Below are 10021 nucleotides of genomic sequence, written 5' to 3' on the forward strand. Positions count from 1 at the left end.
GCACAACTGCCTCCCCGAGCCCTCTACTCTATATATAAATATATGCCCCCGCCCCCACTCCCAACGTTGCCAGTCCACCACAACACCTCCCCCGTCGTGCAGACATCCTCTTCATGCGTGCTCACGCGGTGCCGCGGCAACCTACCCCTTCGGCGTCGCCGGTGGTGCCTTTCCCCGGCCATCTCCTTCATCGCAGGTGAGCCCTCCTCCCCTTCCCCCCACGTCACTTCTCCTCTCTCCTCCCTTCGGTGACCTTCTTCCTCGTGCACCCTCATGGCCTCGCGCCCCAGCCCATCTCGCGGCCCTGCAGGCGTGCGCTAGGGCACAACCGCGCGCGTGCCTGGTCGCCTAGCCCGCCTAGCCTCTGCTCCCTTGCCCAGTCCCATGCGGCGACGTGCTCAGTGTCCATCCGGCCAGGGCCAGCCCCCCCCCCCCCCCCCGCCGGCGGCCTGCCCAGCGCCTCGTGCCTCCCCTGGCCGAGCGGCCTGCCTACCGTGGGTGAGAGATCCCAGGGAACGGCCGACCCAGCCACTCCTCGGCGTGGCGTCCCGGCGGCAGCCAACCTGCGCAGCCAGCGCGACAGCCCGATGGCCATCCAACACAGCACGCGCCGCGGACAGCCCCGATGGCGAGGGCCCCTACGCGCGGCCATGGTAGGAGCCCCTGCCCCGCGTGCAGTTGGAGGATGGGGGGATCATGTGTGAGTGGGAGTGGGGAGGAGAGAGAAGGTCGTTACAACGCTTGATCTCACTAGTTTGATCTTTTGTGGCTGTGTCCCTCCGTGTGGCTAAACTCCAGCCAACGAGGTCGTGCCACGTCGCATGAAATATGAAATTATTAACTAAGCATTAGCTTTCACATTATATATCAGTTTCGACCTATTTGTGTGGCGTTAACTTGATAATAATGGTGTATACATGTTAAAATATTTTTTTGTCGTGTAGCATGTTTTAGTTAAGTAATTAAGTACTAGGTGAGTGCCCGTGCGTTGCAACGGAAACATATATAATACTAAGATAACTTATATGCGAATGTGTGTTATACTGTTATGAGAAATTGTTTCGTATTCCATTTGTGATTCTAACCAAACACAAATTTTGTTCTTTTAATCTAGTTGTTTCATTATAACCATCATACCATACAGACTTCTATACTTGATTTTAATAATGTCATGTCAATTGCATCATTTAAATGCTAAGACTATCACAATAAATTACAAACTTATACAGATCTTCAGAAAATATCACAAAGTCTTACAACTCAAACAGATACTCATTGATGGTCTAACACAGACGGCTACCTACGAATATGAATTCAGACCAACAAAGCACAAAGCAAATTCATACTACATTGATCACAAATGAGATTTGTCCTAAGTCAAACTTCTTACAAAAATATTTGAGGTAATATCTATACCAAATAAAAATAGCTATATGTTGTAAAAGTAATTTTAGATAATAAATCTACTTATGTTGTAGCTTGGATGGTCCAACGCAAACAAACATTTCCATGAAATTTGAACCGGAAATAAACAAAAAATGGCACACCAGACTCTTGCTGTAGCTTTGGCAAGCAAAGGCTTCCATGTCCCAGGAGGACCTACAAGTAGAGCACCTTTGGGTATTTTAGCTCCGAAATCTTCATACTTCTTGGGAGTATTAAGCAAATGCACAAACTCCCTTATTTCTTGTTTTGCTTTGTTACAACCGGCTACATCCTTTAAAACACCTGGACCAATAGAAAAGTGGGCGTTAGTGAAAAGACAAATCCAGGAATTTCATGTAGCTTGCTTTGTTCTTAAGGAAAGAGTAAATAAAGCTACCGCAAAATTAAGCAATTGCAGTTATCAGAGGTCAAGAATTAGCCTGTGCATGAAAAATCATTTGGGCTAGATCGTTTTTATCATCAAAATAGAACCGAGTTAAACAGTAAAACGAGTGATGTAAAAACCAGTAAAACGAGTGTTGTAAGAGAAGAAATAAGATACCTTATTTTTGGAGTTCTTGTCCATCTTCGTCACTGTAGCTACTGTAGCTTTTCCAATGCTGAAAATACCTCAGCTTCCTTTGCTAGGACCACCTCCAATAGTGAAATCACTCTACATCCTATTTCCCATCAAATATATCAGAAGGTTCAGATTTTATTGGTTGCGGATCACTGTTTATTGCCTTTTTTTCTGAAGGTTTAGATTTTGTCATGGCCTAGAAATGCACAAATAAAGAGATACATGAGCTTGGATAAAAAAAGTGATTCTAGAAAGAAGTATGCATAGCAAAAAAAGCCCAAATATTGATCGTTTCCCCCCTAACAGGCAAACAATGGCCTAACAATGCAGTCTCAATGGAAGACATGTCAATCCAATAAAACACATTTTTAAATCTAGCTACAACTGTTTTTGTTCATTGAACTCCTGGATTTGGTCTCATGTGTGTAGACGAACAGGCATTTGGACGGATTTAGAACTCAAGTATGTGCTCTCTAGCAGAACCAACAAGAGCTTTTACGCGGCCATGGTTTGAAACCACCTGAAGATTTGGCTATCACCACACCAATCTTATGGGCTGTTTCCTAGAAGCCAGTAGCAAAAAATGTGTTAGTAACAAATCGTAGCATATCTACAAGAGCAGATCTCATCGTGTTATTTTGAATCCAAGCATAACCAAACTTTAACCAACGCAAATATCGACCTAGTCATGTGAACAATTACACAACTTCAAACTGTATTGATTATGTTGGCCATGTCTGGTTTTCTACTAATGAAAGAGTGGATTTTATTATTTCTGAATATACCAAAGGACACATTGTTTGTTTACCTTTTCTACCCTGGTAGCCTGTTTTACTTTTCACTGCAACCAGGGCTCATCCCCTGTTCCCTCCTCTTCTCATGTTTTCCCATGTTCGTTTTGTTTGCACAGAACCTTTCCCCTTCATTTTAGTGGCTGGTCCAGCACCATACTCGCAGGACAGTCAGGGAATATGCAGATGCAATTGTTTTTAACACTTGCTATCAATCCTCGTTTTCTATGTTTGAAAAATAAACATGTGGGTCATGACTGCAAGATCCTTATATGAGAATAAATTCGGTATGGTGCAATGTGTCTCCAGAAGCATGTTAAGGTTTCTATATTATTTGGTATATATATTGCTTCATCATTTTTGTTTTCATTTTTTCCCACTGTCATTCTATAAGTATTTCAGCAACAAAATAAACTTCTAAATTTGGCTTCATATTAGAATATGCATACTTGTACATCTATCACAATAGATGAAAAGAAATGATTAGTAATTTCCTCGATAACTTGATGCTTTATTATTGTTTCACTGAAATAAAAAAGCCACAAGCCTATTGCAACAAAATGGAATGACGTGTTATTATTGATGAACATAATATTGTTGAAATACCTATAGAATGATTGTGGGAAAAATGAAAACAAAAATGATGAAGCCATGTATATGCCAAACAAACTACTTTCACAAAACTAATCAAGCTACTAAAGGCTACCAGTAGCCTATCAATCAATACAATAAACAATATCAAATCAGCTACCGTCATGTATTCAAAAAATGATAGGAGAAAAGAGGTTGTACCTGCTGAGTAATCGACACTCCTCCATAAGCGACAACTACCCTAACACCAGTCTGGTACGAAAGTTTCCTCGCCTCTTCATGAATTTGTAGAGTAAAAAAGAAGAGAGTAATATTACCAACCAACCACCACATGCATAGAACTTCCAAAGCATCCTCAAGAACGATATAGAATGATAGAAAATAAGCAAGAGATGTAGAAACAAGCAATCAAGCGAGAGAACAACCTACATGGAGAGCTCTCTCATGGGGGAGAGTATGAGGGTAGATGGGTATGTGGTCCTTATCCACATGCTCCCGCCCCGCTATGGCGTTCTAGCAGGCTGCATGATGATGCCGGTGATGGGGAAGCAGAAGGTCGTCGTCTTCCCGGAGTCTGTATGAACGGGGACAATATTAGTACGAGCATGTAAGCTTGTTATTTTGCTTCAGAATACAAAGGGGGCGATTTTTATAATGGTACTGTTTTTTCACACAGCTCAATGGATATATACATGCATTTAAGCAACAAAACATTGGTTTTAATGGCCACAGAGTAATGATGCATTCAAAGAACTGGGCTAACGCTCAGCAGATTGCATAGGACGGTATTTTTTGAAACCTCCTCAATTGATACTGGCCATTCCAGTTGTCATATTTGGGATGGCACTATACTCCTACTTCTCTGTAAGGGAGAGCAAGAAGTCAGTAAACGATGCCCTATTCGTTTCACATGTTTTGTTATTTCCAGTCCTTGATTAACATGCATTATAATTCATATTTACCATAGATATACATGGAACAAAATAAAATAAACTGCACGTGATGTCATATAGCGCCTCTAGCTCTAAACAGAAAGCCAGCCATGTCCATGAGATTGTCAATCTTCTTCGTAACAAAGCTACTAAAAAAGGTTGGATGCATGCTCCACATTTGGTGGCGCACAGGGAATTAGAAAAAAGAACAGTTCGTACAAACTTAATATCGGACTCTTGAGTTGTGAAAGGCCCAGTCAGTTTGGAAATCCGATAATTAACCCATTTCTCCAACAAATAGCTGATCAGGCTTAACTTTTTTTTCATTGAGAAACCTGGATCAGGCTAACTGAATATACTCCACCCCCTACCAAAGGTCCATCTTGCTGCTCGCAATGCCTCCACCAGAAATCAATACTGCAAATATAGTAAGATTTTCAATCCCTGATTCCGGTCCACAGTAACACACATACAAGATCTCCAGTAAGCGCGAGGATGAAAAGAGGTTGGACACTGACCGTGGAGCATGGCAGAGAGGCTGCCGTTGGGGAGGTAGTCGTAGACGAGGAGCTTCTCGTCCTTGGAGAAGTGGTAGGCGTGGATGGGGAGCACGTTCCGGTGCTCCACCCTGCCGAGCGCCTCCATGTGCGCATCGAACTCGCGCCGTTGCACAGGCTAATTCTTGAGCCGCTTCACCACCACCGTCGTGCCTTCCTCCAGCACTGCCTTGTACGACGTCCCCATGCTGCCTTTGCCCAGCACCTCCGCCGACACGCGCACCAGGTCCTCGAGGTTGAAGCTGTACCCGACGCCCTTCCCAACGAACACCAGTCGGCTCTGCTCCCCCGCGGCGGTGGCCGCCGCCGCTGTGACTGCCGCGGCCGACCCGAACGCGTCGCCTCCGAGGTCCTCCTTGGACGAGGACGTCAAGACGCCGCCCACGCCGGACGCCGGCGGGGGCTGCCCCCTGGCCGCCGCGGATGTCGCGGGCGTCGGCACCATGACGTTTGGACACCACGCAATCGATGGAAGGGGATCGCGGGGGCAACCGATTGAAGCCATGGATGGAAGGGGATCGCGGGGGCAACCGAGTGAAGCCATGGATGGAAGGGCACACTGGGGAGCGCGGGAGCGGTGATTGCGCGATGGAATGCGCTGGATGCGGCAACGGGATGGAAACCTTTGCGGCCTCGGGAAGCGGGCTTGGCGACCGGGAGGGATGCACGGGCGGGGCGCTGCGGGAGGGACGCATCCAGCGCTGGGAACAGAGGAGTCAGGCGCGGGGGAGCACTCTGCCGCGGGCTGGAATGGATTGCGCGGCGGGGCGGCGGGAATCGCGGCTGTGGCTGCACGGAGCGTTCGGCCGCGGGCGTGAGCGGAGTGGCAGAACGTGCACCGCGCGAAGTGGACGCCTACAGTGCTCATATAATAGTAGTAGAGATTTATTTGTCCGATGGTTATTAAAACAACAATTTAATTAAAACTAATTTATAGTTTTAGTTGCGCTTTATAAATACATGTCAATATGATTATGCCCATTCAATGTTTTAATTAATACTTGTTTAGTATAAACGCGTCATCTATTTATTATTTCTCGCCTGTCGCGCGTGCTCTTCTCCACACGGTGGTGTGCTGCTTCGCGCGTCATTCGCGTGCTGTCGCGCGTGCTGTTTTGTGTGTGTCGTTACACGTTATCTGCACGTGTCGCACATGCAAATCGCGTGTGCCGCCACGTGTCGGCTGTGCGCTAAGTCGAGAGTGTCTAGGCGTCGTCCGGACATGCTATTCGCGTGTTGTTCACGTGTTGTCGTGCATGTTTTCGCATGCCGCCACGTGCTGTTTCACGCAGTGTCGTGTGTCGTCACACATCATTCGAGCGTATCGCGTGTGCCATTTTCACATGTCGCTTGCCTTGTCGCGCGCCATTTTCGCGAGTCGCACACTGTCTGCGCGCAATATCAAACTGTTTCACTTATAATCGCTCGTGTTATTTAATTAATTACTTGTTTAACCCGACAACTATTAGAATAGAAAATTAATCAAAACTAAGTAGTAGTTTTAATTCACACTTAATAAAGGTCAATTAATATAATTATGTCAAATTAACTATTCTAATTAATACTTGTTTAGTGTAAACGTAATAACTTCACAACCATAGCTTTGGCTACTGTGATTATTTTCCTCGCGTGATCGTATTAGCGAGCTCTATTTCATGGTGTAATGTTCTTATGAAAGTATATGTTTGCTTGTGCATGTTTATATTCATTGCGCGTCGTGAATAGATTGCGATCCGTTCCAGAGCCTCGAGGATATGATTGGAAGATCAAGCGTTGGCGACCAAGTGATCTAGCTCTTCGAAATCTACGAGATTGAAGTCCCTGAGCATCTGTTTGGTGAATGCAAGTGTCATCTAACCTATTATGTCCTACTTACTTTATAATTCATTGTCCCGCATACCATACAACCTAAGGATTTACTAGTATTCTGTTTTTCTGTCCTTGTTTACCCTTTGGGAGTTGGTTACTATGGTCAGTATTATGCTACTACTTTACTCTAATCAATGAACATGATGAGAACATTTACGATATGCTGATGATATCTTGATTATGATGATGAGCTTATGTTACCTTAGGGTACTCGGGCTATTTCCCGAGTACCTCTCCGTAAGGACCTGTTCACTGGATGACCACCCGGGAAAACAGTGCAACAATGAGGGTGGTCTGGGATGCCCTTAGCTGATTAATTAGAGAAACTTGGGGCTATAGTTGGCTTCGTCGTAGTGCCGTCAATGGGGACCGGGGCATAGTGCTTGCTTTGCTAAGGGTGGGTGCCGAGGTTCCTTCGATTTGGTTTTGTTAGTCACCGACCTTAGGGAGGAGTACTGTGTTTGTACGACTGGCGAAACCTAACAGGCGACTACACACCAGGGGAATCTTTGTAAAGGCTACTGTCGGGGACCATAATTAGGGGTATCCTCAAGACTCCTAAATCTCAGCTGGTAACCCCCATCAGCACAAAGCTGCAAAGGCCTAATGGGTGCGACTAAGTCAAGGATCAGTCCATTCGAGGGACACGATCACGCCTCGCCCGAGCCCAGCCTCGGGCAAGGGCAGCCGACCCCGGAGGATCTACGTCTCGCCCAAGGACCCCCTCCAGCAACGGACACACCTTCGGCTCGCCCGAGGCCCAGTCTTCACCAAGAAGCAACCTTGGCCAAATCGCCACGCCAACCAACCAAATCGCAGGGGCATTTAATGCAAAGGTGGCCTGACACCTTTATCTTGACGCGTGCCCTCCAGTTGACAGAGCCGAAGTGACCGTAGTCACTTCGCCGCTCCACTGACCGGTCAGACAAGAGGACAGCGCCGCCTGCGCCGCTCCGACTGTTGTGCCACTCGACAGAGTGAGGCTGACAGCAGCCAAGTCCGGCCTCAGGCGCCATAGGAAGCTCCGCTCTGCCCGACCCCAGGGCTCGGACTCGGGCTCAGCCCCAGAAGACGACGAACTCCGCCTCGCCCGACCCCAGGGCTCGGACTCGGTCTCAGCCCCGGAAGACGACGAACTATGCCTCGCCCGACCCCAGGGCTCGGACTCGGGCTCAGCCTCGGAAGACGACGAACTCTGCCTCGCCCGACCCTAGGGCTCGGATTTGGGCTCAGCCCCGGAAGACGACGAACACCGCTCCGCCTGACCCCAGGGCTCGGACTCGGGCTCAGCCCCGCAAGACGACGAACTCCGCCTCGCCCGACTCCAGGGCTCGGACTCGGGCTCAGCCCCGGAAGACGATGAACTCCGCCTCGCCCGACCCTAGGGCTCGGACTCGGGCTCAGCCCCGGAAGACGACGAACTCCACTTCGCCCGACCCCAGGGCTCGGACTCGGGCTCAGCCCCGGAAGACGACGAACTCCGCCTCGCCCGACCCCAGGGCTCGGACTCGGGCTCAGCCCCGGAAGACGACGAACTCCACCTCGCCCGACCCCAGAGCTCGGACTCGGGCTGAGCCCCGGAAGACGACGAACTCCGCTCCGCCCGACCCCAGGGCTCGGACTCGGGCTCAGCCCCGGAAGACGACGAACTCCGCTTCGCTCGACCCCAGGGCTCGGACTCAGGCTCAGCCCCGAAGGACGACGAACTCCACTTCGCCCGACCCCAGGGCTCGGACTCAGCCCTGGCATCAGCCGACGGTCTTCGCCTCGCCCGACCCAGGGGCTCGGACTCGACCTCGGCTTGGAAGACAGACTCGACCTCGACCTCGGAGGAGCCTCCACCTCGCCCAACCCAGGGCACAGACCGACCACGTCAACAGGAGGCGCCATCATTACCCTGCCCCAAGCTGACTCAAGCTACGGGGAACAAGACCGGCGTCCCATCTGGCTCGCTCCGCTATACAAGTAATGATGGCGCCCTGCACGCTCTATGACGACGGCGACTCTCAGCCCCCTTACGGAAGGAAGAGGACGTCAGCAAGGACTCGACAGCCCCGACAGCTGTCCTTTCGCCAGGCTCCGGCGCTCCTCCGACGACCACGACATCACACGAACCGGGTGCCAAAACCTCTCCGGCTGCCACGATGGCATGTACTTAGGGCGCTAGCTCTCCTCTGCTAGACACGTTAGCACACTGCTACACCCCCATTGTACACCTGGATACTTTCCTTACGCCTATAAAAGGAAGATCCAGGGCCCTCTTACGAGGGTTGGCCGCGCGGAGAAGGACGGGACGGCGCTCGCGTGAGGCCGCTCGCTCCCTCCCGCGTGGACGCTTGTAACCCCCTACTGCAAGCGCACCCGACCTGGGCGTGGGACAAACACGAAGGCCGCAGGATTTCACCTCTCACGCCTGTCTCCCTCCGGCTTCTTCCCCCCTTCGCGCTCCATCTCGTGTCGACCCATCTGGGCTGGGGCACGCGGCGACAATTTACTCGTAGGTCCAGGGACCCCCGGGTTCAAAACGCCGACAGTTGGCGCGCCAGGTAGGGGCCTACTGCGTGTTGACGAACAGCTTCCCGTCAAGCTCCAGATGGGCAGTCTCCAGCAACCTTTCCAGCCCGGTACGGTGCTCCGTTTCGGGAGTCTTGAGTTCATGTCCCTCGACGGCAGCTACGACATGATACTCCTTCCCCCGCCGCGCGACAGCGACAATGGCGGCCGACAACCCGCCCGCCGGCGGCGGAATCGACGACGCCTTCCCCGCGTGGTGGAAGAACAACATTCGAGCTCGCCCCGTCCCCTCCCCTGCCGACGGAGGAGGAGGCGGGGCAACCAAGGCCAAGCAGGAGGCGGCACCTCGTCGGCTGTCGAGCGAGTCGACGGCGCCGGCGCCCCAACAGGGGGCACGTCAGGCATCGACCTCGCGTCTGGGACGAAGACGAGCGCCATCTCCCAGCAACACGCCAACCCCAAGCAAACGGACGACACCAGCACGCTCGCAAATGACTTGCTAGGCGTCACCCTCGTACCTGAGATGACGGTGCAGTCTGCTCCGGACGTGACTTCGTCACCGCCCGTCGACCAAGAGGTAGCAACCGATTCCCATCTCACGCCTTTTGGATTCAGCCTCGACCCACCAAGCGACTTCGCTTCGGTGGACGCTCTCGTAGAGGCGAGTCCAAACCCTCTGGGGTATCGTATGCAGTCACCCTGGGACCGGCTGACGACCGTCTCGACCTACGGGCCCTCGGGGTCCGAGGAAGATGACGAGCC

Source organism: Zea mays, chromosome 3 (genome assembly GCF_902167145.1).
Source record: "Zea mays cultivar B73 chromosome 3, Zm-B73-REFERENCE-NAM-5.0, whole genome shotgun sequence".
Classification (NCBI taxonomy): Eukaryota; Viridiplantae; Streptophyta; class Magnoliopsida; order Poales; family Poaceae; genus Zea; species Zea mays.